Here is a 19,872-nt window from a genome sequence, read left to right as displayed (position 1 = left end):
TTGGTGAGCCCAAAGGGCATGACCAAGTATTCATAATGCCCTGAAGGGGTGTTAAAAGCTGTCTTCCATTCGTCTCCTTATCTTATGTGGACCAGATGGTAGGCATTACGCAGATCTAGTTTAGTGAACACAGTACTACCTTGAAGGAGTTCAAAAGCAGAAGTCATGAGAGGCAGAGGATACCTGTTCTTAACTGTAACTTCATTAAGGCCGTTAAGATAATCGATGCATGGTCTAAGAGACCCATCCTTCTTGCCCACAAAGAAGAATCCTGCACTTGCTGGGGAAGAAGACTTTCTGATAAGTCCTGCCTTGAGGGCGTCAGAAATGTATTCCTCCATTGATCCTCTTTCAGGACCAGAAATGGAATACAATCTGCCCGAGGTGGGGTGGTACCAGGGCGAAGGTCAATGGCACAGTCATACTCTCTATGGGGATGCAGAGAAGTGGCCTTTGATTTGTTAAATGCCTCACGCAAATCATGATAAATCTTAGGGACCCTAGACAAATCTGGGTAATCATGGTTGGTCTCACAAGGAGATATCATGATAGGGGCTTCCCTCAAACAAGAAATGGAGCAAGATGGCCCCCAAGACTGAACCTCACCAGTGAGCCAGTTAATGACTGGATTGTGTTTGATGAGCCAAGGGCGTCCCAGAATCACTGTAATCTCTGGAAAACTGGTCAGCAGAAACGTGATCCTGTCGTGGTGGTTTCCTGAAATCAGCACATGATCTCTCTAGAAGTTCCAACTCCAATGCGAGCTTATGAGCTAGGCTGACATCGATAAAGTTAGCATCAGCCCCGGAGTCAATGAAAACAGGTACCTCCCTCCCTTCAGGAGAGTCAGGAAATCTGATGGTGCACCGATTGTGGGGAGGGTTCTGAGATCTGAGGAGAGGGCTCAGCAAAGACACCCCGAGCTTTATTGAGCCTGTCCTTTTGACGGACAGTTAAGAGCTCGATGGTTCTTCTCTCCGCAGTAGAAACACAGGTGATTTCTGAATCTCCTGTTTACGGGGGGGGGGGGGGGCGTGAAGATTTGGGGCATGGTGCTTGGACTGACCTGGACTGTTGAGACCCTTCTTTGATAATTAGATGATGACCTCTCCCTCTTACGTTCACGAAGGCGTTGGTCAATCCACATGGCCAGCCTTTCTAAGGCCTCGAGGGTCTTGGGAGGGTCATGGGTAGCAATTTCATCCTTGATGTCATCTGACAGACCCTGGTAAAAAAACGTCAAACAGGGCTTCATTATTCCAAAGACAACTGGACTTTAAGGCATGGAAATTGATGATATAGTCAGTAACAGGCTGAGGGCCCTGTTTGAGAGAAAACAGTCTCCTGGCAGCCTCTCTCTCAGGTCGAATAGGATCAAAAACCCTCTTTATCTCATCAGAAAACTCTAAAAATGAGTCACAGCTGTCAGCATCATTCTCCCACTCAGAAGTTCCCCACAGCTTAGCCTTACCAGATAGTAGAGAGATTGTATAGGCCACTTTGGCCCGCTCAGAAGGGAAGGCAGAGGGCTGGAGTTCAAAAAGCAGAGAACACTGGGTTAAAAAAGGTCTGCATTGTTGCAGGATCCCCATCAAAATGCTCTGGGGTGGAATCTTAGGTTTGTTGTTAGCGTTAGCCGTGGGAGTGACAGTAGAGGTGAGTGGCTGCGTAACTGAGGGCCTAGCTTGGGCTTGGGAGACCCTAAGAGAAGAAAGTCCCTGTAAAAGCTCCTGGACATTTGTTTCTAGGCCAGTAATAGCCCCCTCTACCTTAAACACCAATCGGGATTTGGCTGTGGGTTCATACTGGCGAGATCGTACTTCATTGTGGTTCAGCAAAACGACAAACTGTTAAGAAAGTTAATTTGGATACTTAAAAGAGGTTCTTTCTCCATCCATGGAGGAGCAGAACAATGATCCAAAGCACACCACCAAGTCCACCTCAGAAAATCAGAAAAAAACAACTAAATGAATGTTTGGGAGTGGCATAGTCAAAGTCTTGACTTAAATCCAGTTGAAATGCATTGGCATGACTTTGTGAATTGAAATAAATTGGAAAAGAAACGTAAGGCAAAGATTATCCGCAGTCTTGTAAAAGACCCTCAGTTATGGTAAACAATTAATGAAAGCTTTAATCGCCAAGGGTGGCATAAGCAGTTATTAGGTTTGAGCGGTAATTACTTTTTTGTAATTTCTTTATGTAGTTACTTGGATCATATTTGTCTGATATTAAAATTAGTTTAATGAACACTGAAAAACACTGAGGTGTGAAAAGGCAAAACATATGCAATCTGTATGTACGAAAATATCTTTCACTGCACCATATACCCTCTTTCTACTTGAAAGCTTGAAGCTGATTAACAGAAAAAATACATTTAATAAAAAAATTGACTACTTGTCCTTATTCCCAGAGTTATCTGCTGCTTTGTTAAAGGCCACTTTGGTGCCTGAGATGTGCACAAGGGGTCCTTTGGAAGCAGTGCCATGACAAACTGGCCATGACAACATCTGCCTTGTTAACAAGTAACAATGTGCACATGAAACACAACGGGAAGCTGTGCAATGTGTTATGAAATGTTTGAGACTCCCCCCGATTAAAAAACGTACGATTTCATTTAAAATATATCCATTTATAACACATACATAAAGCATGATGCTGTCTGACATCATAAAGTTCTTCTTGTTTATTTTTTAAGAACATTTTGGGACTTTCACTCTAATTTGAGCAGCATGTTTTTTCTTCTTTCCAATTTAAGATGGCTGTTTGCCCAGTCTAACCAGCCAATATAAGCATCCCAAGGGTAAGCAGTGCCAACTTCATTTGTTTGAGCCAGATATTGAATGTTGTGCGCTGCAGCAAGCCTAAGAAAGTTTTTTTTTTTTTTTTTTTAACTCACTATCTAAAACAACAGCAAAAAATAGATACTGTGTCAGGCTGTCTATTTTTTCAAGCATAGGATCTGCTAAACCTCGTGTACAACGTGCTGTTGTCTCAGGAAATTAGACCTTAAGACAAAGGGAAATTATGCATTTGGATAAAAGTGAGAAGGCATTGTTCTTCTGTTCTAATTAACTGTATCACAGCTGTGCCAAAAATACACCAAAAGACTAATTTATTTGAGGTATGTGAAGATGGCAAAGAGGCAATCTTTAGATACCACCCAGATCTGTGATGAGAAAGACCCTGAAAACCTGCATACATTACAGCAGTATTTTTGCACAGAAATTGCTAATTCCTTAGTGTAGTGTGACCTAATTTGTTGTACCTGGGGGACCCAGCGGCATCTTAACTCCCCCTCTGTCTCATATTCAAACTCATGTGAAGGCAAAGCTTTGCAGCAGAGCACAGACTTTGATGATGTGAAGTGAAATGCAGGTCACAGTGAGAAAAAAAAAAAGATATGGTACTTGTGTGTGGAGTAACTGAAGGCTGATTACGTTCAAAATGTGAAATGTGAAATTTTTTTTTGATCCTGCAGTAAATGTCCTTTATGACCCTATACATTAGGAATATGTACAATGTTTGTTAGATTGTTTGTACATATAAGCATAATTACCATGTTTTATATTAAACTACAAATAAGGAGCCTTTATAAAACAGGTATATTTTGTTCTTTGAAGTTTTGGGGGTAAGAATATTCACATGATCCAAATCATGTATTGTCTGCGGAGAAAAAGCTGAAACAAAAAGAAGAAAGAAAAAGAAAAAAGACTCCACCATATTTTTAAAGTAGTTTTACTTTAGCTTCCTTTGGACAGTTCTTATTTGTAGATAAATGCTGCAAATGGAGAAAGGCAATAGAAAAGCAATAGAAAAGACCTGCATTTCATACTTTAACCTGAAGCAATTTCACTCTAGTTGTCAGAAAATACACAAAATAGAATCTTTATTTTCTTTGTACAATTATTTTATATATTTTTGCCACATACCAGAGATGGGAACTCAGAATACAACTTAGACTCAATTCACTTGCAAGCAACAAAAACAGAGATGAGGTTAAAAGTAAGCAGATAGCAGTCAATGAAGGGGTTGTCATTTTGACATTATGCAGAGTACAGGTCCTTCTCAAAATATTAGCATATTGTGATAAAGTTCATTATTTTCCATAATGTCATGATGAAAATTTAACATTCATATATTTTAGATTCATTGCACACTAACTGAAATATTTCAGGTCTTTTATTGTCTTAATACAGATGATTTTGGCATTTAGCTCATGAAAACCTGAAATTCCTATCTCACAAAATTAGCATATCATTAAAAGGGTCTCTAAACGAGCTATGAACCTAATCATCTGAATCAACAAGTTAACTCTAAACACCTGCAAAAGATTCCTGAGGCCTTTAAAACTCCCAGCCTGGTTCATCACTCAAAACCCCAATCATGGGTAAGACTGCAGACCTGACTGCTGTCCAGAAGGCCACTATTGACACCCTCTAGCAAGAGGGTAAGACACAGAAAGAAATTTCTGAACGAATAGGCTGTTCCCAGAGTGCTGTATCAAGGCACCTCAGTGGGAGGTCTGTGGGAAGGAAAAAGTGTGGCACAAAACGCTGCACAACGAGAAGAGGTGACCGGACCCTGAGGAAGATTGTGGAGAAGGGCCGATTCCAGACCTTGGGGGACCTGCGGAAGCAGTGGACTGAGTCTGGAGTAGAAACATCCAGAGCCACCGTGGACAGGCGTGTGCAGGAAATGGGCTACAAGTGCCGCATTCCCCAGGTCAAGCCACTTTTGAACCAGAAACAGCGGCAGAAGCGCCTGACCTGGGCTACAGAGAAGCAGCACTGGACTGTTGCTCAGTGGTCCAAAGTACTTTTTTCGAATGAAAGCAAATTCTGCATGTCATTCGGAAATCAAGGTGCCAGAGTCTGGAGGAAGACTGGGGAGAAGGAAATGCCAAAATGCAGCTATCTATCAGGAGATTTTGGAGCACTTCATGCTTCCATCTGCTGAAAAGCTTTATGGAGATGAAGATTTCATTTTTCAGCACGACCTGGCACCTGCTCACAGTGCCAAAACCACTGGTAAATGGTTTACTGACCATGGTATCACTGTGCTCAATTGGCCTGCCAACTCTCCTGACCTGAACCCCATAGAGAATCTCTGGGATATTGTGAAGAGAACGTTGAGAGACTCAAGACCCAACACTCTGGATGAGCCAAAGGCCGCTATCGAAGCATCCTGGGCCTCCATAAGACCTCAGCAGTGCCACAGGCTGATTGCCTCCATGCCATGCCGCATTGAAGCAGTCATTTCTGCCAAAGGATTCCCGACCAAGTATTGAGTGCATAACTGTACATGATTATTTGAAGGTTGACGTTTTTTGTATTAAAAACATTTTCTTTTTTTGGTCGGATGAAATATGCTAATTTTGTGAGATAGGAATTTTGGGTTTTCATGACCTGTATGCCACAATCATCCGTATTAAGACAATAAAAGACCTGAAATATTTCAGTTAGTGTGCAATGAATCTAAAATATATGAATGTTAAATTTGTATCATTACATTATGGAAAATAATGAACTTCATCACAATATGCTAATATTTTGAGAAGGACCTGTATTTCTCAGCAGAAATGTGTCAGGATCTGTCTGTGTATTAGTTTGTGTTTTGTTTATTTTAAACCTGGTTTGGTCTTTGTTTACCTTCTGTCTGTGTTATAATGTTAATTGGTCTCATTCCCTCTGTCTCCTGACCCACACCTGTTCCTTGTTCCCCATGATTATTATGATGATTCTGTCCCTCTGTTCATTGCTTACCCCTGTTCTCTCTGTTTGTATTTACACCCTGGTGTTTCTGTTGTTCCCCGCATTGTTTTTGTTGGTAGTTGTCTTTATGTCAAGAAGTCTGTGGTCTGGTCAGAACCCTGTTGCAAGACCCATTAAAGAGCAGCTTAATTGTAATCATCGGCCTACTGGTGACTCTTCTCTGCATTTTAGTTTGTTAAGATGGCTGTGCTCAACTCAACAGTTAAGTTGAGCACAGTTCCAAGTTCGTCTGCTTGTATCTTCTGCTACCATTGAGCCAGCAGTTAGTATAACTATGCCTTGACTGTTGCTCATGACAATTTGATCATGTTTGTTGTAATATTATGTTAATGACCAGATGATATTTCCCAAACTATGAACTGTATTAAAAGACCTTGGGTGATTTCATAATAGAATTAATTTAGCATATTAGGCCTATTAGGGTGGTTCCCCTCCTTGAACCTTAACGTGGTGGAGGGGTTTGAGTGCTCAAATGATCCTAGAGGCCATGTTGTCTGGGGCTTAAATACCCCTTGTAGGGTCTCCCATGACAAACAGGCTCTAGGTGACGGTCAGACAAAGAGCGGTTCAAGACACCCTCATGAGGACTATTACATCGAGGCATCCAATCCAATCCAATCCAACTTTATTTATAAAGCACTTTTACACCACAGCAGACCAAAGTGCTGTACAGAAACTAGATTCAACATAATTCAATCAAAAACACAACACCTTACACAGTGTCAAAAGCCAAAGAAAACAAGTAGGTTTTAAGACGCATTTTAAAAACAGACAGTGAAGGGGACTGTCTGAGTTGGAAGGGCAGCTCGTTCCAAAGTTTAGGAGCTGCTGCAGCAAAAGATCGATCTCCCTTGAGTTTAAGTCTGGTCTTAGGGACCCTCAGGAGCAGTTGATCAGCTGATCTAAGGGACCGGGAGGGATTATAGGGATGCAACAAATCAGCCAGGTAAGGTGGGGAAAGGCCATTCAAAGATTTAAAAACAAATAAAAGTGTATTAAAATGGATCCTAAAAGGCACAGGCAGCCAGTGGAGTGAAAATAAGATGGGAGGCATGTGATGTCACCCAGTACAGCGGAGCCGGGGTCCCACCCTGGAACCAGGGCTGGGGTCGGGACTCATCAGAGAGTGCCTGGTGGCTGGGTTGCTCCTCCCAGGACCTGGCCGGGCCAAGCACAAATGTCCATAATGAACACCATGTTCAAGCATAAGGGTGTCCATCAGTGTACTTGGCACCAGGACTCCCTAGGCAGGAGGTCTATGATGGACTTTGTTGTCGTGTCGTCATACCTTCAGCCGCATGTTTTGGGCACCCCGGTCAAGAAAGGGGCTGAGCTGTCCAATGATCACCACCTGGTGGTGAGTTGGATCCGCTGGAGGAGGAGAAAGTCGGACAGACTTGGCAGGCCCAAGCGCATATTGAGGGTCTGGTGGGAACGTCTGGCAGAGCCCTTGGCCAGGGATGTATTCAACTCCCACCTCTGGGAGAGCTTTGACCAGATTCAGGAGGATGTTGGAGACATAGAGTCCGAGTGGACCATGTTCTCCACATCTATTGTCGATACTGCTGCCCATAGCTGCGGTAGTAAGGTCTGCTGTGCCTGTCGCGCCGGCAATCCCCGAACCCGGTGGACACCGGCAGTAAGGGATGCTGTCAAGCTGAAGAAGGAGTCCTATCAGCTGAAGTTGGCTTGTGGGACACCTGAGGCAGCTGACGGGTACCGTGGGTCCAAGCATGCCACGTCCCGGGTGGTGGCAGAGGCAAAAACTCAGCCTTGGAAGAGTTCAATGAGGCCATGGAGAAGGACTACCGGTTGGCCTTGAAGCAAGGAGGCGGAAGCAGTGCTTCGTCAACACTGTTAACAGTGGGGCTAGGAAGGTGTTGACTTCAACTGGGGACATTATCGGGCGGTGGAAGGAGTACTTTCAGGATCTCCTCAATCCTGCCATCATGCATTACCTAGTGGAAGCAGAGGCTGGGGACCCGGGGTTAGACTCTTTTATCACCCAGGCTGAAGTCGCCAAGGTGGTTAAAAAGCTCTGCCGTGGCAGGGCTTCGGGGGTGGATGGGATCCACCCTGAGTACCTCAAGTCTCTGGATGTTGTGGGGTTGTCATGGTTGACACACCTCTTCAACATTGCGTGGCGGTCGGGGACAGTGCCTCTGGACTGGCAGACTGGGGTGGTGGTCCCCCTTCATAAGAAGGGTGACCGAGGTGTGTTCCAACTAAAGGGGGATCACACTCCTCAGCCTCCCTGGTAAGGCCTACGCCGGGTTATTGGAGAGGTGTGTCCAGCTGATAGTTGAACCTTGGCTTCAGGAGGATCAGTGTGGTTTTCGTCCTGGAACACTGGACCAGCTCTATACCCTCTACAGGGTACTCAAGGGTTCATTGGAGTTTGCCAACTGGTCCACATGTGTTTTGTGGACCTGGAGAAAGCATTTGACTGTTTCCCTTGTGGTGCCCTGTGGGAGATGCTCCAGGAGTATGGAATCGGGGGCCCTTTATTAGGGGCCATCCCGTCTCTGTAGAAGCGGTGCAGGAGTTTGGTCCACATTGCCGGCACTGAGTCGGACCTCTTCCCGGTGCATGTTGGACTCAAGCAGGGCTGCCTTTGTCACCGGTCCTGTTCATAACTTTTATGGACAGGTTTTCTAGGCACAGCCAAGGCCAGGAGGGGGTCTGGTTTGGGCACCAGTGGATTTTGTCTCTTCTTTTTGCAGATGACGTGGTACCTCACCTATGGCCATAAACATTGGATCATGACCTAAAGAACGAGATCCCGGATACAAGTGGCTGAAATGAGCTTCCTCCATAGGGTGGCCGGGCACTCCCTAGAGATAGGGTGAGGAGCTCAGCCATCCCGGAGGGGCTCGGAGTAGAGCCGCTACTCCTCCACATTGAGAGGAGCCAGTTGAGGTGACTCGGGCATCTATACCGGATGCCTCCTGGACGCCTTCCTCGGGAGGTGTTCCAGGCACGTCCCACCGGGAGGAGGCCCAGGGGACGGCCCAGGACACGCTGGAGGGACTATGTCTCTCGGCTGGCCTGGGAATGCCTTGGGCTCCCCCGGAGGAACTGGAGGAGGTGTCTGGGGAGAGGGACGTCTGTGTGACTCTGCTGAGTCTGCTGCCCCCGCGACCCAGGCCCAGATAAAGTGGAAGACGAAGAACACGAACACGAAGGGGTTTATTAGTGCGAAGACAGTGTTCTTAAAAAAAAACTGTTGCTGTTATGTTTATTCAGTAATTCCAGATGTGTTCTTGTTCATTCACAACTCTTAAACAAAGCTTCCAAATTAAGATTTAGACCATGGTTTCCAAATTATATTGGAAATCCTAAGACTCAAGTGAAAGAGAACAAAAACCTCTTAACCCTATATAATGTGTTGTAATTTAACAGAGAGGACAATTTGATCAATTAATAGGTGGTAACTGCAATGTACTAATGTTGTTGTTCAAAATAAAAGCATTTCCGGTCCGATTCAATTTGAAATTTGACATTAAGTAGTGTTAAGATATTTCCATTGGTTTACCTTGACCATAAATGCATATTATTATGTTAAAAAAATAATCTAATTAATTTATTTTCTTAATAATTCACTACAGATAATTTTTAGACATAATGGATTGAGTGTTCTGAAAAAAATAGATAAAACAGTGCAGAATTTAAATGCATAATCTGCAGCAATGCAATGTCTTAGAGAATGGACACTTTGAAGCTGGAAGCTCTGCCAATACAAATTGTTTAAAAATACTAATAAACTGCTTTACTGCCAGGTCATTAAAGAGGAAGATCCCTGGAAACACTTCCATAAAAATAAAAGACCCCCAGATTTCAAATGATTAAATCAAAGCTGTATAAGAAGTAATCAATTTAGTGACAAGTATTTTAAAGGGTTGTTTTGTGGAAGCTTTACAAGACAAATGTTTTATATTTTAGTTAGCTTTATCACAGTATACAGTATTGGCCAAGATTGTGTGGACAAACAAGAAATGTCACTTCAGTTTTAAGCTCTCACAGCAGCACTATTTAGTATAAATATATAAAATTTAGAGGAAATAAAATACAGGAACATTATGTACATGTATATGCATGTACTGCCAATTTGTTTTTTTTTTTAATACAAAGAAATAAAACAGAAAGACATGGTAGTGCAAATATACTTATTTTGTTTCACAGTAGAGTATCTGACTACATATGCTGTAAGGTGTTCATTGTGTTCATCAGAGAGACAGTTTGTGGGAAGAAAGTGTTTCCCTGGCGACTGTTTTTTGCAAATAGCACTCTGTACCAGCTATCTGAAGGTAAAAGTCACTTTGTGACGAGGATGTGTGGGGTCTACAGAGGAGTTAGCTGCCCTTTTCATGACCCTAGACCTGTACAAGTCCAGGAGGGAGGGAAGGTCAAAATCGGATAATCCTCTCTGCAGACCTAATGCTTGTTGCAGTCTGGACCTGTCCTGTTTTGTGGATGAGCCAAACCACACAGTGATGGACAAACACAGGACAGACTGAATAATGGCAGTGTAGAAGATGACCAGCAGCTCCTGTGGAAGGTTGTACTTCTTGAGTTGCCACTGGAAGTAAAGTCTCTGCAGGGTCTTCTTCTGAACAGTGTCTATATGTGAGGACCAGATGATTTAATTACCACGTACATCAGGGCAACAGGTCTGTATTCATTTAATCCTGTGATGGTGCATTTCTTGGGGACCAGGAATATGGTGAAGCTTTTGAAGCATAAAGGAACCTCATGCAGCTCCAGTAACTTGTTGAAGATCCGAGTGAAGATGGGGGCCAGTTGGTCAGCGTAGGTTTTTAGGCAGAAGGGGGAAATACCATAACGTCCCGCAGTTGTCCTGGTCTTCTGATGCTGATTTTATTTACATGAGTGTAAAAGAACCAAGAGGTTTCTGAGACATGTATGACTGCAAAATCTTTCATCACTGTAAAACTTGAATTCACCGCAAAGAATCTCTCTAAAAGTCTATGACTAGGTAAATTGCACTGCAAAAGGTCATTACAGATTGTTTTTGTCCAGTGATGTGAAAAATGGCTGCCTCCCACAGCTTTAACCTCACTCCTGTAGATTTGTTGTGCTGTTCTGTTTTTCAAATCTATACCTGGCTGTTTCAGACTCACATTTTCCACCAATTGTCAGGTAGCCACAAAAATGAACCAAATCAAACTAAACATACATAATAAGGTGTCCAGATGCCCACTACTTCTTCTATGATGTTGCCTTGTTTTAAGGATTACGTTTTAATTTGGCTAAAAGGGAATATGCAGCAGGTGAGAATCATATCAATAGTTCATTCAGTGGAGCTTGATGTTTCAGCCGAATAAGTCCCTGAGAGCAGAGGAAGTCTACTTAACATTCTTAACAATGCCGCAATTTCCTGAACCAAGCAATAGGAAGGGTGTATAGACCAAGAGCTTGATATGCAGACAGGCATAGAAGGACAACAGCAAGCAATAAACATGCTAATTTAGGAAAGTGTAACAGCCACTTATCTAGAGCCAAAAATATGTCACATCAAAATGGCTAATAGCATTTTCTACACATCTGCAACAAACAGAGAGGCAGGAGTTAGAAGCTCTAACAAGCACCAAGGCAGAAGTGTTTCATTTTTTGCCTTCCACCCACAACTTATAAAATATTAAAGAAATATTTGATTAGAATAACATAATCATCACTTCTGGCATTTACATATAAAGTGTAAACTTTCAATGGAATAATGCCTGTGCCAGAGGACAGGATAATATTGTTTGTGGAAAATATCTAGAGCCTGTTATTTCTTTGGCCTTCCCTACACCAAGTGAATATTAGAATACAGACAATTTCATTTTTAGGAAAGGAATGCAGAGAAATATTAAACAGAATATTACCAAATGCAAGCCATTTGAGACTTTGCTTTTCTATAAAGACTTCACTTCAATATATGATTTATAAATATGAAATCAAGTATTTTTATGCATGAGTCTGTTGGTAAGTTTAAATCTTCAGTCACTTTTGCACTGAGGAAAATTGTCTGCTGTAAATTATACTGAAAATTATTTTCCTCACCGAATATAAAAGCCTCAAGTAGGTCCTCTCTACAGTGACCTGTGATAATATATTTGTTATCATGGCAAGGATCTGGATGAGAATGTCCCTTAACCTAGGTATTTGAAAAGTATGACAGATGTTACAGAATTTCAGGAAATAGCACAAATGATATCAGATAAATTTGTGGGTGAATCTGAAAAGACAATTGAGGATGATGAAATGGTAGTATGATTGGTGGCCATCGGTTTGTATGTTGTCACTTTGTTGGTGTTGTCCTTGAAGAAATAAATGGGATCGGTGCACACCAGAAGACACTGAAAATGATGTTATAGATTTCTCTTCTGACAGCTAGTATCTGATGGAGGTTGAGGTCCCAGTAGAGCACTATAGTACCTCCTAATTGAATTGGAAATATGCTATAACAAAAAAAAAAAGTCAAGGAGGTTTTGCTTTGGGGCAAACATTTTTCTGTATTTTGGCATAAATTGTCTTTGTTATCAGAGGAATGCTGTAAAATAAACCTATAGAACAGCTGTACTGTAGTAAGTAAGGGGGGTTGCTTGTGGCAAAGGAAAGGTGCAACAGACAGTGTAAGAATATTAAGACTCTGTCAGAATATTACATGGGTTTAACAATTTTATGGAACAAATGGCTGTTGGTCGACATGTTTATTTACACCTTGTTTTCTTTCATCTCAGCTGTGCTATTCCTGTCAGTAGCCATTTCACCTGCATGTGGGCTAGTTTGAATCAGATTGTAATGTTAAATATATATGTATGCTGACCTCTGGATGAATACCAATATGTTTAAACCACTTACAGCAGTAGTTTGGATTTATTTCTGTGATTTTCTGTGAAGTTACTATTAGTTATAGTTGCCTTACCTTAGTAGAATGATGCCATACCATGGTGAGTTTGAAGAGAAACCCTCAGAGCAGTTTTTGGCTAACAGCTATAAGATTGATCACTGTTTAAACTTACTTTTGCTTTTTAGCTTTTCAAAACAGCTCGAACTGAGTATCTTGACATATATGGTTTAAATACTTTAATACATACTATGATATTACTATATTAGCATAGTATCACATACTAAAGTTTCTCAGCCAAATTACTTCCAGATTTCCACACTAAGGTTATAGCAGTTGATGCTGCATTAATCTTCAATCTGCTCTAAATTCACCAAGATTGGAGAAAACTTGTGGATTTTGTAATAGGCTGTCAGTTGTGCAGCAGTACTGCACATAATATATTCTTGTGTTTTTCCAGATTTTTGTAGTAGTTTGAACATTATCCAGACGTACTCACAATCAGCTAATCAGGCAGATGATACATCTGGCCATCTCCCCCTATGTATTCTTTGAGTGGTAACACAGATGTCCTTCATCTAAGAAAAGAGCAACAAACCTTATGAAATCATAAATGTTTCATATCTGCAAATATAGCTTTGTATTCCACGTAAATATGTTATGGGAGTTTATTTGCTCTGTGCTGATTTACACTGGAGAAATTGCCAACACTAACTTTTGTATTTCCTCCATACAGTCCCTGTGTTGGGACCCCATCCATGGGTTACAACATTAAAGGCCAGTAAGAACTTTTCTGAAAATGTCTAAATAAATCACAGTAACCTACTTCCACCTCAGCCAGGAACAGGAACAGAAGTAACAGCGGACCTCCCATGACCTCACTGTTTGAATAAAAACCCCACATTCCAACAAACAGATCTATTCCACACAGGCCTACCCTGCCTCATCGCGGCCACCCAAGGAGCCGAACGCATCTTTGTTGTACGGTTCGGCAGGGCCAGCTAAAAGCCCTTCCCCACATCTACGGAGGTTAGCTGCAAGCTAATCCTTTCTTTACCCACACTTGGATGTTTCCCTCATCGCCCAGGACGATTAATCTACAGCACTGTTCACATAAAAGGTAGTGTTTGTGCAGAATAGATCAGTCAGTCAGTCATTTTCTACCGCTTATTCCATAGTGGGTCACGGAGGAACTGGTGCTTATCTCCAGCAGTCTATGGGCGAGAGGCAGGGTACACCCTGGACAGGCAGAATAGATAAGTTTAGAGTTAAAAAAATCGAAATGATGTTCATTTAATGACGTTTGTTTTTGTTTGTGTTGAGACACTCAGCTAATGATGTGCCCTTTGTTGTGTTTTTAAAGTTAAGACAAACGTTTTTTAAAGGGCTGTTTTTACACACAGAAAATCGGCCATAACGCGCCGTCCACGCTTATGCATTTCAACCCTTTTATTAGTGGTATTTTAAAGGTATGTGTTTGATTCTGGTAACCTGCTATAAATTTATTTTGTTAGCTCCAACAGCTAACGGCTAAGAACACGTTAGCGTCAGCTGACTCATAAAGTCAGCTGAAGATCATTTACCCAGAAAGGTTGTTAGTTACCAGTCTAGGAAATAATATTTCCTTAAATATCATTTTACTTAACGTGATAACTCACTAAACACCAATAAAGAACATTTATCCAGAAAGGTTTGGTTCTTATTCAAAATAATATTTCCATAAATATTATTCTAACCTTTCCTTAATAATATTTCTTTAAATATTATTTTAATAAATAAAGGCAACTAATCAAACACCGTTGTTATTTAGTCATCCAGAAGGTTGGTTTTATTCAGCAAATTATTCTTTAAAATGTTATTTTATTAAAATCATGTTTTATCTGATCTTACATTGTGAATGGTTGTTTGAAGGTATAGTTAGTTCCAAGACTAACTTAACTTCATTTCCAGATTCTTCAAGATAATCCTTGGTTCTCAACATAAATAACATTGCGTGGTAATGTTGCATCACTCTTTCGATCACGGTTTTCAACCATCTTTGATTCACTTGTTTATGTTGTACATAATGCATTAATCTTCCTTATTCTTTCATTTACCTTGGTAGTTTAGTTGGGTTGTTTTAGGATAGTAAAGAGTTTGTTGATTGAAATATGTTTGACTTTGAGATGACTTATTTTTGTTAATAAATTATTCTATTTTAAGAAATTCTGTGAATTCATTCTGTGTGTGTACAGAGTTTTGCTGTTCAATAATGCCCAAGCTTGGCTCATCCCTTTAAATATTGTCCTAATACCACGCCTTATTGGGCTGGTACTCACAGGACATCCCTTAACAGACCGAAATATTGTTTAATACAATATTTAAGTATTAAAATTAAATAATAAATAATATATTCATATTAATAATTCACAACACCTGACAAAAACAAACAGAAGAAAAAACAGATTATGGCTACTCACTCTAACTTTTAAGCAAAACAAAAGTATGAAGACACAAAACTAAACCTGGTGTTTTCGAACTATTCACTCTTGCTCATAAATTAAATTTTTAAACCATAAAAATAACCAAATGTCTATGTTACAGGGTAGAAAAAACGTATTATATTGGGAGGGGAAACAAAAAATCTACTTAGTTCAAAATATAATCAATTGGATATATTTTGAGGAATAGTAAACAACACCCATCTCTGCAGATAATATTACAGGAGGGGATAGCTTAGGGAGATACAAAGAATTTAACAAATGAATACAAAAGCAGAAGAAATTAAGAGGAAAGACCTGAACTTAAGGTCAAATATTCTAAACCTTCACAGGGGTTTTCATTGGCTTTGCAGTCAGATATGTAAACTCATTTGGTGACAGAAAGTATTTTGTGTAAATATGACCGAATTCTTAAAAAAAAAAAAACATTTTACGATCTCATTGTGACATGACATATGTACATATACAGGTAAGAGAACTATCATTGATAAATTCACAGAACTTCACTTTGAATAATCCAGAAAATCCCTTAAAGGGGTCCTTGTCTACATTTATTTGTTATTTCTCATGTCTGGGATTTCTTTTTTTATTAAAAGTATCATAGAAAACTTAAATAATTCATATTTAGAATTATGAAAGAGAAAAAAAATATATAGCCAAAGTTGAACTTTACATACAAAAATTATAACTCTGACATCACTCTTTCTGGGCTTTACCCTTGCAGCACTATGCCAGTAAAAGGGTCACTGCCACCTGATGGTCTGTAGGCCACAATGTCTTATCACAAAATGGTTGACTCCTGTTGTACAATAAGCTGTTTATATACAGTACAGATCAAAGATTTTGACACACCTTCTCATTCAAAGAGTTGTCTTTATTTTCATGATTATGAATATTGTAGCTTCACACTGAAGGCATCAAAACTATGAATTAACACAAGTGGAATTATATACTGAACAAAGAAGTGTGAAACAACTGAAAATATGTCTACTTCTTCAAAGTAGCCACCTTTTGCTTTGATTACTGCTACGCACACTCTTGGCATTCTGTTGATGAGCTTCAAGAGGTAGTACCTGAAATGGTTTTCACTTCGCAGGTTAACAGCCGCTCAGATTAGAGAACAGGTCAATGCCACACAGAGTTCTAGCAGCAGACACATCTCTAGAACAACTGTTAAGAGGAGACTGTGTGAATCAGGCCTTCATGGTAAAATAGGCACTAGGAAACCACTGCTGAGGACAGGCAACAAGCGAGAAGAGACTTGTTTGGGCTAAAGAACACAAGGAATAGACATTAGACCAGTGGAAATCTGTGCTTTGGTCTGATGAGTCCCAGTTTGAGATCTTTGGTTCCAACCACCGTGTCTGTGCGGCGCAGAAGAGGTGAATGGATGGACTCTACATGCCTGGTTCCCACCATGAAGCATGGAGGAGGAGGTGTGATGGTGTGGGGGTGCTTTGCTGGTGACACTGTAGGGGATTTATTCAAAATTGAAGGCATACTGAACCAGCATGGCTACCACAGCATCTTGCAGTGGCATGCTATTCCATCCGGATGGCGTTTAGTTGGACCATCATTTATTCTTCAACAGGACAATGACCCCTAACACACCTCCAGGCTGTGTAAGGGCTATTTAACCAAGAAGGAGAGTGATGGGGTGCTGCGTCAGATGACCTGGCCTCCACAGTCACCGGACCTGAACCCAATCGAGATGGTTTGGGGTGAGCTGAACGGCAGAGTGAAGGCAAAAGGGCCAACAAGTGCTAAGCATCTCTGGGAACTCCTTCAAGACTGTTGTAAAACCATTTCAGGTGACTACCTCTTGAAGCTCATCAACAGAATGCCAAGAGTGTGTGGAGCAGTAATCAAAGCAAAAGGTGGCTACTTTGAAGAACCTAGAATATAAGACATATTTTCAGTTGTTTCACACTTTTTTTTTTCAGTATATAAATTCCTCATTTGTTAATTCATAGTTTGGATGCCTTTAGTGTGAAGCTACAATATTCATAGTCACAAAAATAAAGAGAACTCTTTGAATGAGAAGGTGTGTCCAAACTTTTGGTCTGTACTGAATTTGCACCCAATATTGTTGCAAGGGCTTTTACAGTCAAACACTGATTAGCATATTGGGGTCAATGTCTTGCCTAACGTCACTTTGACATGTGTTAGCCCAAGTTCTGTACCAGCTGCCAAGAACTACATCTATTTGATGAGCAGTGTAATTTCTAGCTAATATATTTTCATCAAAACTCTCCAGGGAAGTGTTTTCAATTTTCATTTGAAAGTATCCCTGGTGTTCTGCAAAGGCAAAACATAGGTGCCACTGTGATGTTAAATCCATTCCCCCAAGTTTCATTTGTCATGCTGAATGTTTGGTTTATGATGTTGCCATAAAATTTAAGGGTTTTTATTTTAACTGCTGCTGCACAGGTTGTGATAAGTACAGGAGAAAAATGAATAATTTGAAGATTCTTATTAATTTAATGTGGCCCCATAATGTGAGGACAGAAAGTAATAAAAAAAAATTAGGTATTTTTTATGAAATGTGAAGTTAGAGAGGTCACTATTTCTTTTAATATGAAAGCGTTTAAAAGCAATGCCACAAGGTAATATAAATGCATATACCATCATTGTGAACATACCCTACACTTAGCCTTATACTAGATCCTATACCTGATATTTGTTGAATAAATGGTCAAATCTGCCACACTGTTGTATTCCTGCCTTGCAATTGGTGTACAACCCACTAGCATAGTCTGTCTGTGCTGCTGTATCATACATATTTTACAAAAACCTTGGAAAAGTTTGGACTCTTGCTGATGATCAAGTCCAAAGTATATCCCCATTTGTGTGATGGCTTTTTCACATGTTAAATCAAACAAGTGTATTATATGGTTCTTCTGCCCATCTTTCTTGTGGGTGGTCAACATGGATGTTGAAGTCTCCCACAATGATTAAAGTTGTAATCAACACGTCGCAGATAGGTCATTAAAATAATTGAAAACGTTTACTTTGGATTTAGTAGGCCTGTAAAAATTCATAAACATAGCTTGAGCAGGGCCCTTTACCCGGACAGCCAGATTTTGAAAAGATTCAAATTTACCCAACAACACCTTTTTTTTACAATTTAATGGATCATGAAACAAAGTGGCCACCTCTCTCTTTTGCCCACTGGTCCCACTTAAAAAAAATTAATTGGGAGGTGTTGAGTGTATCATTGTAGGTGTCTGACTGTTTTCATCTAACAATGTTTCTGTTAAAAACAAAACATCAATATTATGTTCAGTAATAACATTATTGATTGAAAACAATTTTCCTGATGAAGATGTAATGTTTAATAAAGCCACTTATAGTGACTTAGTGGGTGGTATCTTTGTAGTAAGATGCACTTTTTTGAGTTTAATTGTTGTCTTGACTGTTTCTTATCTTATCAGCTTTGTTTTATCTGCTATGTATTGGCACTGATATTTTTCAGCATTCTCCCATGGAGGGCCCAAGCTTCTCCTGGAATACCTATTAAGCCCTGATGGGTTTTAGAGCAATTTCCACCTGAAATTACAAAACTTAAACAAATCAAGTATAGCTCCATAGTTATATGGTCTAAATGCAAACGTTTGGTACTTGTGTAAAGGTAAAACATAAAAAAATATTTTTCAAGTGGAAACACTATTGCAACTGTTACTATGTCTAAATTATTTAGTAGTGCTTGACCGACTTTTAGAACTGGCAAAAAACGGCAGGTTCGTCGGGCGTAAAACAGGTTTTAATCACTGCTTACCGTCTGGTCCCTTTACATATCGCTTTGTTTCTGAAATGTCCTAAACACAAACAGGTTCGTCATGTATAGGAGGTGGGGGAGCTTGGCCACTTGTGGTGGATGTTGGTTTATTGCCAATGGATGAACGATGATAGGGGTTATGTGGAGAAAAATGTGGGACTTGGGTGTGGTGTGAGTTGGGTTCTAATCTTAATAAGGTTTTTATGTTGTCAGTGAAATTCAAGAGGGGGGAGTCTACGCTAAGTGGGAGAGTGGAGAGGTAGGTGAGGTGTGGGGGGAAGGAGGGTCTTCTGTTGGGTCTAAGGCGGGTTTTCTGCTGGGGCTAAGGCGGGTTTTCTGCTGGGGCTAAGGCGGGTCCACTTGTTGTTCTGTTGAAGTCTGAGGAGATTCCCTTTGTTGTAGTGATGTAGAAGTCTCTTTCTGGGGCTTTTTCCCTCCATGGTTCAATCTTATCATAGCAGGCTGCAGTTGTCTTTTAGAACACCACCTTATCAGCTGTTGTGTTCTTTTTTGTCATTCCCTGTACATAGCAGAGGCTGCTGGTGTCTGATTCACAGAATAAAAAAATGCTTAACGTAAGAGGTGTACTCTCATTTATTAAGACAAAATTAATCAGCCTTGGAAATATGTACTTATTTTTTCAAGTCAGCAAACATCTTAATAAGGTTCTAGTTTAAATCTAGACACAACAGAAAAGGAAACATTGCTTTATCAGTGATAGACAAAACCAACATTCTATACGGAAACGTCTAGGAATACAAAATGGTGTACAAATGATCAGTATGCTAGATAACCAGCGGAAATCTTGTAAAAGAGAGAAGAAGTGCTTCACGTTACACCAAAAATGGCTGTGTGCTCGAAAACATTTCAAGTCAATTTTTGTTTGTTGTTTTTCTGTTATTCCCTTCATTCTGTTCATTAAAAAGTGATGTGAAATGTTTTTCAAGATTGTTTGGGCACAAGGAAGTCAGTTTTCAGTTTCCAGATCAT

The sequence above is a fragment of the Girardinichthys multiradiatus genome, chromosome 12, assembly GCF_021462225.1.
Source record: "Girardinichthys multiradiatus isolate DD_20200921_A chromosome 12, DD_fGirMul_XY1, whole genome shotgun sequence".
Taxonomy (NCBI): Eukaryota; Metazoa; Chordata; class Actinopteri; order Cyprinodontiformes; family Goodeidae; genus Girardinichthys; species Girardinichthys multiradiatus.
Note: the sequence above shows the minus strand (reverse complement) of the source record.